Source organism: Vicugna pacos, chromosome 14 (genome assembly GCF_048564905.1).
Source record: "Vicugna pacos chromosome 14, VicPac4, whole genome shotgun sequence".
Taxonomy (NCBI): domain Eukaryota; kingdom Metazoa; phylum Chordata; class Mammalia; order Artiodactyla; family Camelidae; genus Vicugna; species Vicugna pacos.
Window position 1 is genome coordinate 66,964,077 of NC_133000.1, and position 16,124 is coordinate 66,980,200.

A 16,124-nucleotide genomic window follows, 5' to 3' on the forward strand; every position below is an offset into this window, starting at 1 on the left:
TGAGTCATACATCAGACTTAATCATCAGGCCTCAGAAAATGGGCAAGAACCGAAAAACACACATGTCAAGAGTGATCTGACCTCGCTAATTATGAGGAGGAAGTTCAGTGCAGGTGTCTTCCTGTAGTTAAAGGCAATACTCCTGAGAACCTGAGTGCATTGCAAGTTACAATGTGTTTCTATTCAAAAGACAGTTCATGTAAAAGTGAAAACCCCCTGCACAGCTCGGTACTGATGCTAAAATACAGTTGGATGCTTATAATCACCTACATGTCGAGATAGTGTGTGTTGTGTTTGATGCTGGTGTAGGCAGTTTAATTGGCCTCCATAGAGTTTAAGCTAGCAGGGGAGGAGAAAAGCAAATACAGGGCTTAGCAGCAATACTCATCTGGATGGAATGCTGAGTATTCTCTTTCCTAGGATCAAAGCCGCTCTGGTTTGGAAATTAAAGCACGCACACACGTATACATACACACAAACACAGAAACAACTATCTAATAAAAGTCCTAATAATTGAAACCAGGTGAATTCCTTGAAGAGAGAACAAAAAACTACAATGAGAAAGATCGATCTTTCCCCCAAGTCAGCTATTTTCGTGGAGCTAATGATCAGGAGAAAATCCAAGGCCCTGGCGAGCCAGGGTAGGAGGGAGGGACACTTCACCCAAGTGACCATTAAGCGTCATGACCCCGTTCGCTGCTCTGAAGCGGGACTGTCAGTCTCCCGGGGCTGCGCCCGGGCAGAGGCCGCTGTCAGTGCTCAGTCCGCATCTCACTTGCCTCATCTGCAGCCCCTGACACAGTGTTAACACTTGCTCCTTCTTGGATCTCATTCTTCACGCAGCTTCCAGGAACATACTCTCCCCTGGGTTCCCTGCTCCATGACTGCCTCTTTCTCCGTCTCCTTTGCTGAAGCTTCCGTGTCTTTTTTATCACTAACCTTGGGAGTGGCTCAGTGTTGAGTCCTTGGGTCTCTTCCTCCTGTATGTAGACTCATTCTTCAGTGAGCTCATTCGGTCTCATGGATTTAAGGAATCCATTGGCAGAGTCTCCCTGACTTTTCTGTTCAGCCTGGGAATTTATGACTCATATAAATATCTGCTCATTCACCATCTCCATTTATCTAATCAGGGTCTCAAACTCTGGTTCTAAACTAAACTTTTGACCCTCCTCTCTATCCTGCTCCATCCATTGCTCAGGGCAGAAACCCAGTGTTACCCTTAAGGACTTCCCTTTTTCCCTTCCCCATGGCTAATTTCAGCAACTCCTATTCACTCTACCTTAGAAATATATCCACAGGCCAACTCTTTTAAAGCACTTTAGTCGCAGTACTTGGCCTGTGCTACCAGCACCCCTAGGTGGGAATATTCCAATAGCCCGCTAATCAGCCTTCATCTTCCACACTCACTTCCAATGTTTGGTCTTGACTACAAAGCCATGTTCATCTCTGGTTTCACTGCTTAAACTGCCCCCCTTGCTCCCTCCTGGCAAAGCCACAGTGGCCTCTTTGCCCCCCTTAGATAAACCAAGCTTACCCCATCCTCCTGGACTTTGCATCTGCTCTTCCCTCATCAGTCTGGAACAGCCAAAACCTTCGGGTCTTCTCTCCAAAGTTATCACCCCACTGTTCCCCTTCCTGACCTCTCTCTATAAAATTATAACACATCACATCTTCACAAAACAAACTGCTTTGTTGCCTCCTTCCCTACTATTTCCTGCCAAGTATCACCAGTGTGACGTCTTCGTTTCTGTCTCCCTCCCACTGGTTAAGTTGTATTCTATTGCTTACTAGCTAGAAGTGCACCCGGGGCATATTTTAATGCTCAATAAATGTATCTTAAATAACCATGTTTGACGTGTGCACGCTCAGGCCACTCAAGATGGCTGTCCTCCTGCTCTCTGTGCGTGCCCTGCTCCACAGGGCCTGCTTTCACTCACATCCTACTCACATGACCGACTTTCCGACATACTTGCCCCAGGCTCCAGCTACTGATTATTCTTATCAAAGGGGTGGTGAGGGGTCCCTCTGCTGGTTTCCTTGGTGACCAATGAGCCAATCTGACCTCAGTTCCCATTATAACTGCTAACCTCCCTTTCCCTTGGAAGTGAAGACTGCAGCCGGGTCCGGCCCGCCGACGGCCGCATACAGTGGGGTGTTGCTCTAGGACCTTGCTTCAGACATGAAGATCCCCCTACCCATTAAACCATGCATATCTCTGGGCTCTTTCTTTGGTCTTGAAGCTGGGCAAGTACAGGCCGTGTAGGCCTGTGGGGCACAGCCCAAAAGATGTGCTTAATATTAATGCATTCATGCACGTGCTTGTCTTGTTATCTTGGAAAGAAACCTCCTTAAGCCTCAGTTTTCCCATTTTAAAAATGGTAATACTACTGGTATTTACATTACTCGGGATTAATTTGAGGATTACATTTTAAAATGAATTAAAAAACTTGGCTTGATTTCAGGTATAGAATACGATCTCAGACAGTGTTCACAATGATTATAATGGTGAAATTATGGGAGCTATACAGCTGTTGTTAAATAAACCCGTATCTGCAAGGAAACATCAGGCATGTATCTGACTCACAGAGAGCTAATGTACATATCCTGCATAAGGATCTCTAATATAAAGTAGAAAGTACTTCAGAGAGGTTGACGAAGTATTCATGGAATCTAGACAGAAGAGTCAGTTTTCCTGGGACTTTTGAGTTGAAGGGCTGCAGTTGAAATCACTGTTCTGGCTTGCATGAGCTTTGTGAACCTGGATGAATTACTTGAACTCTCTAATTTATAGAGTAGGAATGATGATGATGATGATGATAATTCCTTCATAAGGTTGTGGAGAAGATTAGATGAGATAGGGCATGCAAAGCATTTGCTCTGGGGCTGACGCGCTCCACAGTCCCAAACAGAATCTTAGAGCAGCAAAAGGAATTTATGGGTCTAGAGGAAATCCTATGGGGACCATTTTTCTTAATTTTTTTTTTTACATGATGCAAAGGGCTTGGTATATTTAAAAAAAAAAAGAGTTGAGAAATATGTAAGTAATTGTGGCCCAGAAAACTGAGAGTTAACTTTTTGAGCTCTGGCTGAGCTTCACTTTGTCAGCAACGTGATGCTGCGTGTCTTCTCTAGAACCTTCTCTAGCACCTGTTATGTATATTTTTGATGAACAGGCTAATATGCTGGGTTGAAAAAAATAAAGTCAAGCTTGTCATTTATGAAATGGTTTGACTTAATATCCTTTAGTCACAGAAAGAATTTCTAAGGACATGGACTGTAAAAATAGGTCAGAATTATGTAGAATTGAGTAAGAAACAAAATGGAGCTCCCTAATATGCTATCAATCTGTCACTGTTCCATCCTCTGAAACAACACAAGTGCCCTCTTTTCTAACCAGCCCATCAGAAAGCATCCTCGTCCTTGTGCAAAAAATCACGTTTTTCACAATCTGGTTAATTTTAACTGATTCTAGCTGGATTCCATCCAACCCACAGACAGCTTCTCCACCTGTGCATTCTACTTTTGGCTAGACTGTGGTTTGTTCTTGATTTCTAGATATTTAGTCTTTCATCAAGGATTGTACAATAGACACCTGTCTTTTAAACACTATTTCTTTCTTGCATGAGACATACTGTGCTCACTAAGTGTTTTAAATGCTAAGATTTCTTTTACACTATGTATTTTTTTTTTGGTGAACGCACAAGTATTTTTAAAGATGTATGGCGTTATATTTGGATGCAATTTCTGAACAAAATGCATCAAGTAACGATCTTCTTTATCAAAGGACACACAACAGTGCTTATTCGGAGAACAAGCTGCCTCTGTTTCTAAGCCACAACCTGGAGCCCTAATCACTCTTGATTGGGTCACTCTGTTCATTTTCTTAGCAGCACTTAAACACTATTTGAATCGTTTCATTTTTGTTTACTATGCGAATGTTTTCTGGAGCGTCTTTAGAATGTAAGCCTCGTGAGCAGAAACCCTGCTTGTCCTGTTCTCAGCTACAATCTCAGCTTTCAAAAAGAATTCCTAAGAGGCACTTCATAAATATTTGTTTGGTGACTTGAAGATGGTTGAACTCGGCTTTAAAGACTAGGAGTGTACCAATGCACCACTGGAGAGCTTGTAACTTTGGGGCAGCATTTTGATGACATCTTAGCATGTGGCTCTTTTAAAGTTCAGTCGCACAAGGCTTACGTGAGCTGGGGGAAGATGGGATGAGCGCGGTTCACGCGGCTGCCCGGCCGATGTCAGCGGTGTTCTAGCAGATTTTGGGACACTGTCTAGGGAGGAGGCAGAACCTTGACAAGGTAAATGGGTGCTTCTATTTCCCTGCCAGAGTTAGAGCCGGAGGATTAATGTGTGTTGACAGCTTGTTTGAGCTCTGTGTGCTTCTATGTCTATTATTATTTACTTCACAGTGAGAATGGTGGGTGGGGAAAGAGTGTTGCTCATTTTTAACCACCCAACAACTATCACTCCAATCCCTCCTAACAAAATTTGGTCTTGAATCATTGAAAGGCTTTTCATAAATTTTGAATTTGTAGCCTAAAAATAGTCAACAGAAAGGAAGTAACAAAGCATTTCCAAAGCGAAACCTGCTCATAAAGAAGATCAAGAGAGAACAATGAGAGCAGGTTTGTGACGGAGTCAGCTTCCCAGAAGCTCACAAAGAAGAGGCTGGTTATTCAGGGAGCAACAGGGAGCGTGTAGCCTGCGGTGTGAGGGTGTCTGAGGCTTCATCCATCTAAGAAGCCCACGCTAGGCCTTGGGCTGGGGCTCCGTCTGCCTCATCCTACGTGCCTAGGAGCCGCAAATCCGGCCACCTTGTAGCTGTTGCTCACTTTTCTCTTCCAGCTTGTGCAGCCCTGACTGAGCAGGAGAAGGTGCACTGGCGGTGGAGCATGACCGCACGAGAACGAAGGTTCTGAAGGCGGAGACTCAGACTGCCACGTCAACTCCACGCTCTGACCGTTATAAGGTCGCTTTGTTTCTGTTTTCTGAGCCTGAGTTTTTCATCTGCTAAAGGGCAATTCCACCTTCTGTGTCCTCCAGACATTTCACGTGCATCAGCTCCTTAAGCTTCACAACAGCCCCATGGGATGCCTTTTTGCTGAGTCACCTTGACTGGCATTGATCCGGTGTCACTTTCTCCCATGGTCTGGTGAGGGCAGGGGACACGTCTCTTGAGAGTTGGAGGGCTAGCGAGTCAGGGCCCTTTGGCAGCACACAGATCATCTCATAGCTAGTCAGTCCAAGACCGGAGTGGGTGCTGCTGGGAAGGGATTCTGCAGACATCACTAACGTCCCTGATCAGTGGACTTCATTCTGATCAGACAGGGAGAGTACCTCGGGCAGGCCTGACTTTATTAGCAGCAAAGCCTTTCATAAAAGAGCGGTTAGTCCTTCTTCCTGGAGCTCAGAGGTTCCCAACAGCTGCTGAGTCTGTGAGTCCCCCGGACAGTCCTTCCGGATGGCCGCCTGTGGGTGGACACCAGCTTCAGCTCTTGCCCGTGGGGTCCCTTCCTGACCATCTCCCTCGGGACGACACACTTGCTTAGCCAGGCTCCACAATGGTGTAAGCCAATTCCTGTGATAAATCCCTTTATGTTGAACCCTGACCGCTATGCCTCCCAAGCTGGATAAGTGTTTGAACATTGTTATGAATACAACGAAGCTTGAAGACTTACCTTGTGTTTTGCAGTTTAACACCAAAGTCTGAAGTTTGAAATGTTAGGCTACACTGCCTAGGGGTGACAGTGGCTTGCAAACTGTCCCAAAGGATCTTAGAAGATAGAACAAGCAAACAGATCCGATCCCTGAAGGCAGGCACAGTGGTGATCACTGTAGCCTACTCTCATGGTCCAGCCACATGGGGTATTTGTTTTTGAATGAATGACTAAACGAAAGGTGTAAAGTGCTAATCATGTGTAGATGTTATTCTTCCCAATGACAACATTTCAATTTGCTTGAGACCTTATAAGACCACTCTCAGTCACGGCTTTTGCATGCTTGACAGACATACCCTCCCTCCCCAACCACTTTTTTTTTTTTTCCTTTAGCTCAGAAAGTTGGATGGGAAACCCAAGATTCGCAATCTTGTCTCAGCCTGACCACTTGGTTTGTTTTCTTGGCCAACCTATTCAAGCACACAGACTCGAGTTCCAAGAATACAAATAACAAGCCCCATGGCATTCCCTCTGTGTGTCTCCAGAATGTCGTTCAGGATGATCAGAGAATATCTGAACGCCTGGGATGCCTGTCCGGGGTTTGAGTAGTCACGTTGCACATGGCTTTGTCTTTGGCCCCGAGAGACATCAAAAGAGGCTGCGGCTGCTGCACTTGAGGAATTTACAGTCAGGGTGAGACAGGACAACAAACCTGAGGTGAGCAGAGAAGTAAGATCAGAGCCAGCTGTATATTCCTTTTGTGTAAATATACAGACTGCTGTGTGCACCTTCAGCGGAGCAGTTGAGTTTTTAATAGTGAATGCTCTATGAAGACAAGGGTTTTGCTTTTTAAAGTAACCTCTGGATTTCCAGCTCCTAGGACAATGCCTGGCATATCGTAAGTGCTCCATAAATATTTGTTTAAAATGATAAAAGTTTTAGACTAGTTTTCACATGTAGAAAAGAACACACATGTATCAGAGAGCAGGGCAGCGAGCAGTCCAGAGAGTGATACGAGGACAATTACGAAATCTTTAGCTGTCCTTGAGCCCTGGTGATAACGCCTCTCTGCTGTACGATATTGGATTTACCAGGCTGTGTTCGAAGTCATAACCTGATTCTGAAATATATCTCCTTCTCAAGAAAGAGAATTCTAGCCTTGGGCTGTGACGTTCAAAGCTATTTCACCAAAGGGGCTTCCTAAAGTGTAACACGAATTTCTCATCTAACTCTAAACACAGACACAATGGGCAGGGCTGACGTCAGGGATTTTTTTCAGAGTCTCTTTTCCCAGTTTGATTGTTTCTCACTAGGCCATAATTACCAGGAGAAGCTTTCAAACCCTTTCTAGGGAATTTAAGATCACTGGGGATTTGAAAACAGCTCTAATGGCAGAGATAGGGGTGAGGCATGAGGGGCCCCGGGTAGAGAATTTCTGTGGGAAGTTGCTTTATTGATTCCTTCCAAATGAAGCATCGCCTCCATGGGCTCTAGGTCGTGGCCCAGGTGCTGATTTCTGCCCGGGGGAGGGTGGGTGCCCAGCAGCAGGAGGTGGTGCTGTTGTTGGGGCAGAGCACTTTGGGATTTTTATTTCGTTTTGTTTTGACAGCCAGATCCATCTCAAAGCCTTCCTGCTCTTTGTTTTCACTCCCAGTCTTAGGCGTTCATTAAAAACTCCCTCTCACCTTATTCACAGAGGTTCTGTCTGATGAAAGTTCAGGGCTGTCAGCAGAAACGTGTCATCACACAGCACCAGCAGGATCCTAGGAAAATACCAATAAGCACATTAAACAAAAGAGGAGTTAAGAGGCAATAAGACAAATTTCCCAGCTATGGGCCATTTCCCTGCAAATCCACTTTAATATCTTTCAGGTTACACTTGACTTGTGCATATAAAGCATGTGGAAACAAGACCTGAAATCTAATAACTCCGAGAGCAAGAATGAAATGTGACAACGTTTTCAATGATTGAAAATGGAAAAGAAATCAATGGCTTGTTCTGTCGGGTTAAGAGAATAAATTGGGTTACCAAAACTTTAATATAGTCAGGAAGACACATCTTTTGTAAAGAAAAGAAATGACTTTGTTTATCAATTATCTATGAAGGACCAAAGAGTAAGACGCAGGGAAAGATGAATGCATTCAGAGCCCTGGCTCATAGGCTGAAAAGCAAGCATCCGGCAGTTCGAAGCAAGCTCTTTAACCTTTCTATGACTCAAAGTATCCATACGTTGAAATGGCACACTATTATCGTCATCAAAGGCATTTACTGAGTTTCCAACTTTGCACAGTGCTGGGATGTGAAAAAGAAAGAAAAAAGATAAGGCATTTCCAGAATATGCACTAAAAGAGATGCAAGTGTGACTGAAGTTAGTATATGTCTTAAAAAATTACACAGGTGTGCATTAATAAGAAAATCATTTAGTTTTCCTCAAGCATTTTATATATATAGAAAATGTATATACACATATTTGTATATGTACGTATACATATGATTACATATTTTGTAAATATGAAAAATTTCACTTCACTCTCCATTACTTGGTAAAGATGTCAAGTAGCTAAAGAGGAGAAAAACAATAACCAAGATTCAGTGAGTGCCTTCAGGTCTGGTGCTTTATTTAATCCTCCAAATGGCGCTATGGGGGAGCCTTTATTAGTTGTTCTTTATAGTCAAAGAACTAAAGTGCAGAAGGTACACAGCATGAACAAATTCCCTGTGGCAGAAGTCAGTTCAGACCAGTTGTGGCCGATTCTACACCCCGAACGCCTTCTCTTGCCCGGTCTTCTGTCTTCTAGAAATGAGGTGTTCCACAGTGTTATCAACAACCAGAAAGCAGGCGACTGGTAACTATGGACGCAGCTGAAAGCACAGCTTGTAAATCTCTCTCACAAGCTGGTTGACCAGTAGGAGGCCTGTAAGTCCCAAACAGTGTTAGATGTTCATCCTGGTTTGTTCACCGTCTTGTTTGTGCCTCGAGAAAGAACAGAAATGCCAAGCCCGTGCCTTCAGTGGCAGGTTGATGAGGTCATCACTGAACAGAAATATCATTTTGTAAAGAACATGGCTTGGGTGGGAGTGGCGTTAACTGTCCAGCTTACCTGTTTACATTGACACAAATCCCTTCATATAAATGCGTCGTCCAGGCAACCCCAGAGGCCTAACTTGTCTGCTGCATCATTATGAGCTGTGCCCATGATGCGAGAGCAGACACGTTGGAGGCATCGGGGAGAGTTGGTTCTGAGGCTGAGGGCAGTGACCGGCGAGCCACAGGAGTGGGACTGTCAGAACCACACTTCCTGTCACCCCGCTCCGCACCGCTCCCCTCCCCAAGCCAGGCTTCACCTGGACAAATCAGGCGGCCCCAGGCAGAGGGATCATTATCACACACAGAAAACCTAATTTCAGTAAGCCAGGGTTTGAATCCTAGTTCTACCACCACTGGCTGTGTGACTTTGAGCAAGTTACCTTGCCACTCTGAATCTTCACTGACTTAACTACATTCTCCAAAATGGGAATAACTTTATTGGGTTGTTGGAAGATTTAAATAAAATATCATATGTCAAGCACCTTGCATGCATGATAATATCATGGTGAGGACTCTGCAGATGTTAGTTTCCCTTCCTTTTTTAGGTTCATCTAAATCTTTTTATCCCAGAAGGGTGGGGGATTTGGACATAGGTTGTTTTTGTATTTAATATGCTCCCTGCCTACCAGCCCCCAGATCTCCCAACAATTGGATCTGGATTTGAAAGCAGCGCTGTTCCCCTTTCCAGTGCCCCTTTTTAGGGTATTCATAAACCCTGTTGCTGCAGAACCCTCCCAAACCCATGGTGGAACCATTTTTATTCAGACTCTCCTTTCTTATTGACTGCTATGTTCCTAAAGTACCATAGAGGATGCATCACTCTCTACTTAGCTGCAGAAATCTAAGTGTCTTTGGTTAAGCTGTTGGGGTTTTGGGGTGGGGGAGATATTTGGGACAAAGTAGATGGGCTACATTGAAGTGCTGCTTCCCTCATTCATCTTTGGTTTCCTGGATCCTTCCTGCAGTGGGTCACATGTGGCCAATAATATTGCCCAGCTTGGCAGAGTCCTGAGGAAGGAAGGAATGGCAGGAGTAAGAGGGCTCAGGGCCGTCATTAACCTCATCCTAAAGCACCAGATAAAATCAGAAAATCTGGCCCAAACAGGGATTCGGGGGTGGACTCAATTCCAGTTATTTTGTCATATCATCAATCTGTGTTTGATCCATTTCTCTCTCCACTGAGGTGTCCTGCTTGTACTGGGTCTCAATTCATATTTGTTTAGTGGATTGACAGATCCAGCAAAGATAATGTGACACAAATTAGCATGTGTTCACTGTGCACACATGAAAAGTGGAAATGAAAACATCCCCCAATTAATTTGATCCATGTAGAAATTTGAGCTGAAAACCAGACTTGAATATGGATTTTTCCATGTTGTTAATGAGTGTGTCTATATTGAAAAAAAATACATTAGTCTATGAATTCTTGACCAGTTTGTATAAAAAGGTCAAGGACATGTTATTTATCCTCTCATGAAAAACTCCATATCAAAGCAGCATGCCCTAATTAGATTTAGCTAGAAAAACAGAAGAACAGAAAAATGCCACATGTGGGTGTTGCCACTAAAAACCTGCACCAGCACACACAAAAAGATTTTTGGAGAGAATGGGCATGTACATTTCTTAAAGACAAGAAATCGTTCTCTGGAGGCTTGGCTTCTAACATCTGAGGATGATGAGTTGGATGGTGAGGAGGAAAGGCGAGGGGGCACCACGTCTGCTATTCCCAGTTGGGTCACAGTTCATGAAACACCGAAGTCCCAAGAAATTTCCGGGGCTTCACAATTCCAGAGGGAATCATTGACCAACCTCAGTGTTAGCTTTATTTTAATGTGTAGTTTATTTCTAGTTTTGTTTTATACACCACCTACTTCTTAGGCATAAAACCAAGTGCATTAAATTCCCAAGATGCCGAATTTCCCTTAAATCACATAAGCCTGTCCCCCTCATCCAATATTATCTCTGGATCAATACCAATCTTTGACTTTCTCCATTACTTTCCACTTCAGAAACTGTATCCAATTCATCACAGTAGATAAAAACAACAATTTAGGGTAGGTTAGAAGTAGTTCTTCCTTATCAGAGTTCTGTTTAAAAGGTTTACTGTCGGCTGTTCAGGGGCGGATTCCAGGGAGGTAAGATGAGCTGTCACTTCCACCACCTCATAGATGGCCTGTGAACTGTAAAGTTAAACAGAGCAAAGTCCTTGTCAAAGTCTGTCTTCTCTCTTTGCCCATTCTCATGTGCTGTTCTTGGAGGTAATTTAAGATCCTCCACGTATGTAAGCCTCATTATACAGGATAAACATTGCAGCGCCTACTCACTGCCTTCAGAGAGCACTGCAGGCATTCAAGCTCTCACTTACTCATCAGGTCTGCAGTAGCCAAGCTGTCAGTCAATACACACAGCCAAGGTTAATCCATTGAGCAGCTCCCAACTGAAAGCAAAGGACCTCCAGGAAATAGATTCTTTTTTGAAACATATGCTAGGACATTTTCACCCAAAGTTTCAGTAATAAAGAGCAGAGAGCCCCTTTTTCATGCTCCATCAGTTGTGCCCTGATTTTCAATTATCAGTCCTTTATCAGTGAGTTCTGAGTTTGCTTGGAGACACGCTGTCCAATAGAACATCTACACTCGAGTTCTGACATCACACAGGAAATGTTCCCTGTCTTTGCTATTCAGTAAAGTAGATGCCAGACCTGTGGTGTTGTGCATCTGAAATGTGACTGATGTGGTTGAGGAAATGAATTTTAGATTAGATTTATCTTTACTTAATTTAAATTTAAGTAGCCATATTGTTTGGACAGTATGATTCTAGAGTTTGGATGTCATTTAATTTCATAGTTGTTTTAAACAGATAGATGAGAACACTGACATAATATTATGATGGGATTCTTGTTCAAGTACTAATGTCTTTTATTTACAAGTCTAAGTGTTCCCAATTTAAAATGATGGACTAAATGTTAGGTTTGCCTTCCCCTGTATGGTTTCCCCCTTCCACTCCAAAACCCACTACAAACATAACGCAGAATTAGCAATGGAAATAGATTTATAGTGGCAGAGATAGTAGAGGGGAGGGCAATAATCAACAGATGGTGAATTTCAAACCTCCATGAATTCTGAAAACATACGAAAATATATCGATGGATGAAAGAGGGCTGAGGAAGTTTTGGCCCAGGATGGGTAGTGGAATTTAAAGATCATTTGTCCAGAAAACTCCTGAGAAGAGAAGGCCCAGACTTGGGATCCTCCAGTTTTCAAGGAGGCAGTGAGATCGATACAAAACAAGGAGTTAATTCAAACTGTTTCTAAGGAACAATTTTCCTGCATAGACCCCCTCATTAATTTTCCTACATCGGAACAAAGGGATTGGCAATTCAGGGTTCATCCTTGGACAAAACCTAGAGGGCTTTTATGTGACCCCTCCAACTGGGTAACTTCCTGGGAAGAACCAAGGTTGCTAGCGTGAGGTGGGCAGCCCAGAATAGATCCTGCGTTGAACTAGCTTTGGGGAGCTCCCTGATATCACCTACTCTCTGCTTGTCTACTCAGTCTGCAAGCCCATACATATCAACAGACCCCCAGACTGACTTCCATTCAAGGAAAAGCCCAGCAAAGAAATATACTGAGATTCACAATAGGAAAATAAGGAAGTTAACAATTACCAGCCAGTTGAAGACTGCCAGCATTAAAAAGAACAAAGATACATAAACATGACAACAAATTCAGGAGAAAGCCAGGAAAATGTAAGGGTGAGTCAAAAAAATTTTAATATTATTACTGCTAGGATTTTATAAAACCTCTAATTATTATCCTCAGAGAAATCAAGAAAATGTCAGATCTAAAGAATAAGTGCAGGACGCGCAATCAAGGACACAAAGATCTCCTGAAAGTTAAAAATGATTGCTAAAATAAAAATGGTAATAAACAGAAAGGTTAGCAGCAATAATTGGGTAAAAGCTCTAGAAAATTCAACAAACAGCTCAACACATAATATTAGAGAAAGATTGAAGCATAAAAGGCCAATGTCTGATAAATAAGTATTCCAGAAAGAAAGAACAGAAATAAACTATGAAAAGGATATTAAGGAAGTAACAAAAAATATTTCATGGAGCTAAAGTATCTAAATAATTATTATACACCAATGTTGGGAGAAATGAAGGAAAAAAATGTATTATAAGAATGGCATGGGTCAAATAGGTCATATAGAAAATGTGGCGCGGATTTAATTCCTGATGACTCATCGGCAGAAAAAGCCACTGACCCCTAGGCTGGGAGCAGGCATTTCTGTATGGCTTATGTGTCATGACATTTGACCCGGGGGGGGAAGAAAATGTGACCTCTGTCTCAGACGGGTCCTCCGGGAATAATATTTACTAGGAAGTGTAAATACTCCTTACTGCTTTTGGACTTTGGTGCTTAACCTATATTCAGACCTCCACATTAACCATAATTTCAAGCCAGAATATAAATATTATTAATCTCGATAATGTAAAAGTTTGTGGCTAGCTGAAGATGGTGGTAAGAAGTTGGGAAGAGGAAGATAAAGGGTCTGTCATAATACCCTATTTTACAGGCTAAGTATTCAAGGGAGAGTGTTCACTGTGGGCAGAATGGCAAACAGCAGTATAAGCACATTAGCTGATCTTATAAATGGAGTTACTGGAGATATAAAACAACTTTCAAAAACTAGAGAGAAAGAAACAATCAGTTTTAGCTGCGTTTCCCCTGTTGCCCCTTCTGTGCTGTAACACTTAGTGAGGCCTGAGTTGAGCTTGTTTAGCCCAAGAAAAAGCCAGGCTGACTCACCTCCTCCCACCCTTCACCTGCCCTACCGAAGACAGGGCTGCGTGCTCTGTCACCCTGCGGCCGTGGAGACATGAGTGAGTGCCCTGCACACTGAGTGCCGTCTCTCTGCTTATCATCCGACAGCCCGGCGGTCCCATCGCTCTCCTGTCTTTACAGTCCCCAGGAGCAGACACTTGGTGACCTTGACAGTGTCTCTTGCAGCATTAGCCACTGAGAGAGCATCCTTCGTCTCCTGCGAGCTGGCTCTGCCCAGAAATTAAATGAGCCTAACCCTGAATCAGCATGGTAAGGTTAAACCAGAAAATGTTGAGCAGTGGATTTCTTTTCACACTATTCAGGGAGTGCTACCTTTCAGGAAGCCAAAAGATTTTTCCGTGTAGAATTTTTCATATTGAATTCAACTTAATGGGAACATTGAATCACGGTGGTACTTCTTGAATGGCAACATCTCAAAACGAGTGAATTTTTAAATGATTTCTGAAGCACTCTTAATGACTCCTGTAATGACATGGTCACGGGGAGGCAGGCGCAGGTCAGTGTGTCGGCAGCAGTGTGTTCTCCACCAACCTGGGCATACGGCGGAGTTAGCATCATGGCAACAGAATCCAGAGGTCATCCACAGAATCGCCCCCAAATAAAAACACCCAGCAGGGACTTGCGTAGCTCACACTCATTCGTAATTCAGCACACTCTTATTAAGTGGCTGCTGTGTGCCGGACCTTCTTGCAGGCACAGGGAAATGCCAGTGAACGGAGAACAGCCGCACTCCCCGCACTCAGGTCTAGAGAGGCTCTCCTGGGCCGGCAAGTAATCCGCGGTGCACAGCAGCCACTGCTGTGAAGAAGAGAAAAAGGAAGTACGAGTAAGAAGACAACGAAGTCTGTTCCCGAGGCTGCCGTAACAAATTACCACAAACTCAGTGGCTTAAAACAACACAGATTTATTCTCTCACAGCTCCGGAGGCCAGAAGTCCAAATGGAGGTGCAGGTGAGGCCGGCTCCCTCCGGGGCTCTGGGGGAGGACCCTTCCTCACCTCTTCCAGTGTCTGTGGCTCCAGGTGTTCCTTGGTTTATGCAGCATCCTTCTGATCTCTGCTTCTGTCTTCACAAGACCTTCTTAATTACATCAGCAAAGACACTTTTCCAAGTAAGGTCTCCTTCACAGGTACCAGGACATGGATATATCCTCTCGGGGGGACCACCACTCACAGCAGGGTGTTAGAGAGTGGTGGGGCCAGGAAGGCTTACGAACACAGTGACCAGGGGACTCCTTTCTGAAGGGCTGTTGTGTGAGCAGAAACGTTCACTGAGGGACCCGGTCACACGTCTCTCTGAGGAAGGAACATTCCAATCGGAAGGAAGGGCAGCTACCTATGGCATAAACTGGACATGAGCTTGGCCGTTCTAGAAATGAGATGGAATAGTGGAGCTGCTGAGGGGAAAAATGGACAGAGACGAAGCACCCAGTGGCCAGAGCCTGCAGGTTTGGCAGGCACTGTGTGTGGCCAGGCACTGGAATGTTCTAGGAATGACAAAGTGCTCCTTAATCACTGCTCACAGTGCCATATTCTGACTGTCCCAGATCACTGACCGATGTGTCCTAACTACCAAGAGACGCTCACCACCATGTGGCTGCTCCCGCTCCTGGCTTCAGGGCCATCCTCTGCATCTTCCTGTCCACCTGCCCCGCTGCGGCTCCCATGCCCGTGAGAAGTCTGGCTGAGGGAGGAAGCGGAAGCTCCCCATCTGTAACTCCCAGGTAACCTGTGTTGGTCTGGATCCCGCACGCTCGCCAAACTGCTTTCAGGTGTCTTAAGGTCTTTCCTCATTTAACATTCATACCATCTTTCCTTCCCCAGTGCAGCTGGCTCTTTTAAGGAGAAGCCTATTCATTTTTCATAGATTTCAAATTTTATTAGTAACTCCAGATCGTGGGGAAAGGCAGTGCTAGCTTCGGATGTTTGCGGGCTTATTTTCATGGCTTCCTAGCTTGGGTCCCCCTTTCATCATTTATCTGTGACTTCCACCTGGAACCTGCAGTGAGAATCTGGGGGCTGCGCGGCCTCACTTCCTTTAAGGTACGCGGAGAACTTCACCAAGGTCTTGGATCACCTGGCCTTGTGGGAGGCCAGGGAGTTGAAAGACTGGCCAGACCAAGCATGCTGCTTCCCTGCCTTCACTGTGGGGTTCACACAGAAGACGTACCTTGGGTGAAGACCAAAGAGTCTGCTGGGGGACGTCCTGTCACTCACTGTAACACCTGGGGATCCCACGTGCTTAGGAAGAAGAGCTGAGAGATGCTATTTCCACCACCTGCTTGGGATGTTAAATGGAATTGCTTTGATTTTGTAGTTTCAAAATGTATCTATCGTCCTAATGAAAATCACTCTGGATATTAAATTGAAGTAAATAACTGAAGTAAATTTATTTTACGTTTTTCTAATTGGTTGTGTGGAGTAACAAGCGAGTCACCCCCACCCCAACACACACACACGTGCATGCACGTTTTCTTTTGGCTTGGAATCTGAGCTAGTTCTTATCAGCCAGGCCATTGGA

General features: G+C 44.3%; 1 protein-coding gene across 11 annotated transcripts in view; it reads right to left on the minus strand.

The window, feature by feature from the left end:
- Window positions 1-16,124, minus strand: part of LOC102529502 (uncharacterized) — a 208,564-nt gene that overhangs the window by 64,821 nt on the left and 127,619 nt on the right. For 9 of the 11 annotated variants that reach the window (XR_012080099.1, XR_012080098.1, XR_012080097.1 and 6 more), the window contains one exon: window positions 7,355-7,432. The gene's annotated coding sequence lies outside the window, so the exon portion shown is untranslated. Of the gene's footprint in view, window positions 1-939; window positions 1,071-7,354; window positions 7,433-11,123; window positions 11,341-16,124 lie in introns of those variants that run through there. The other 2 variants (XR_012080100.1, XM_072976519.1) reach the window with 2 other exon arrangements.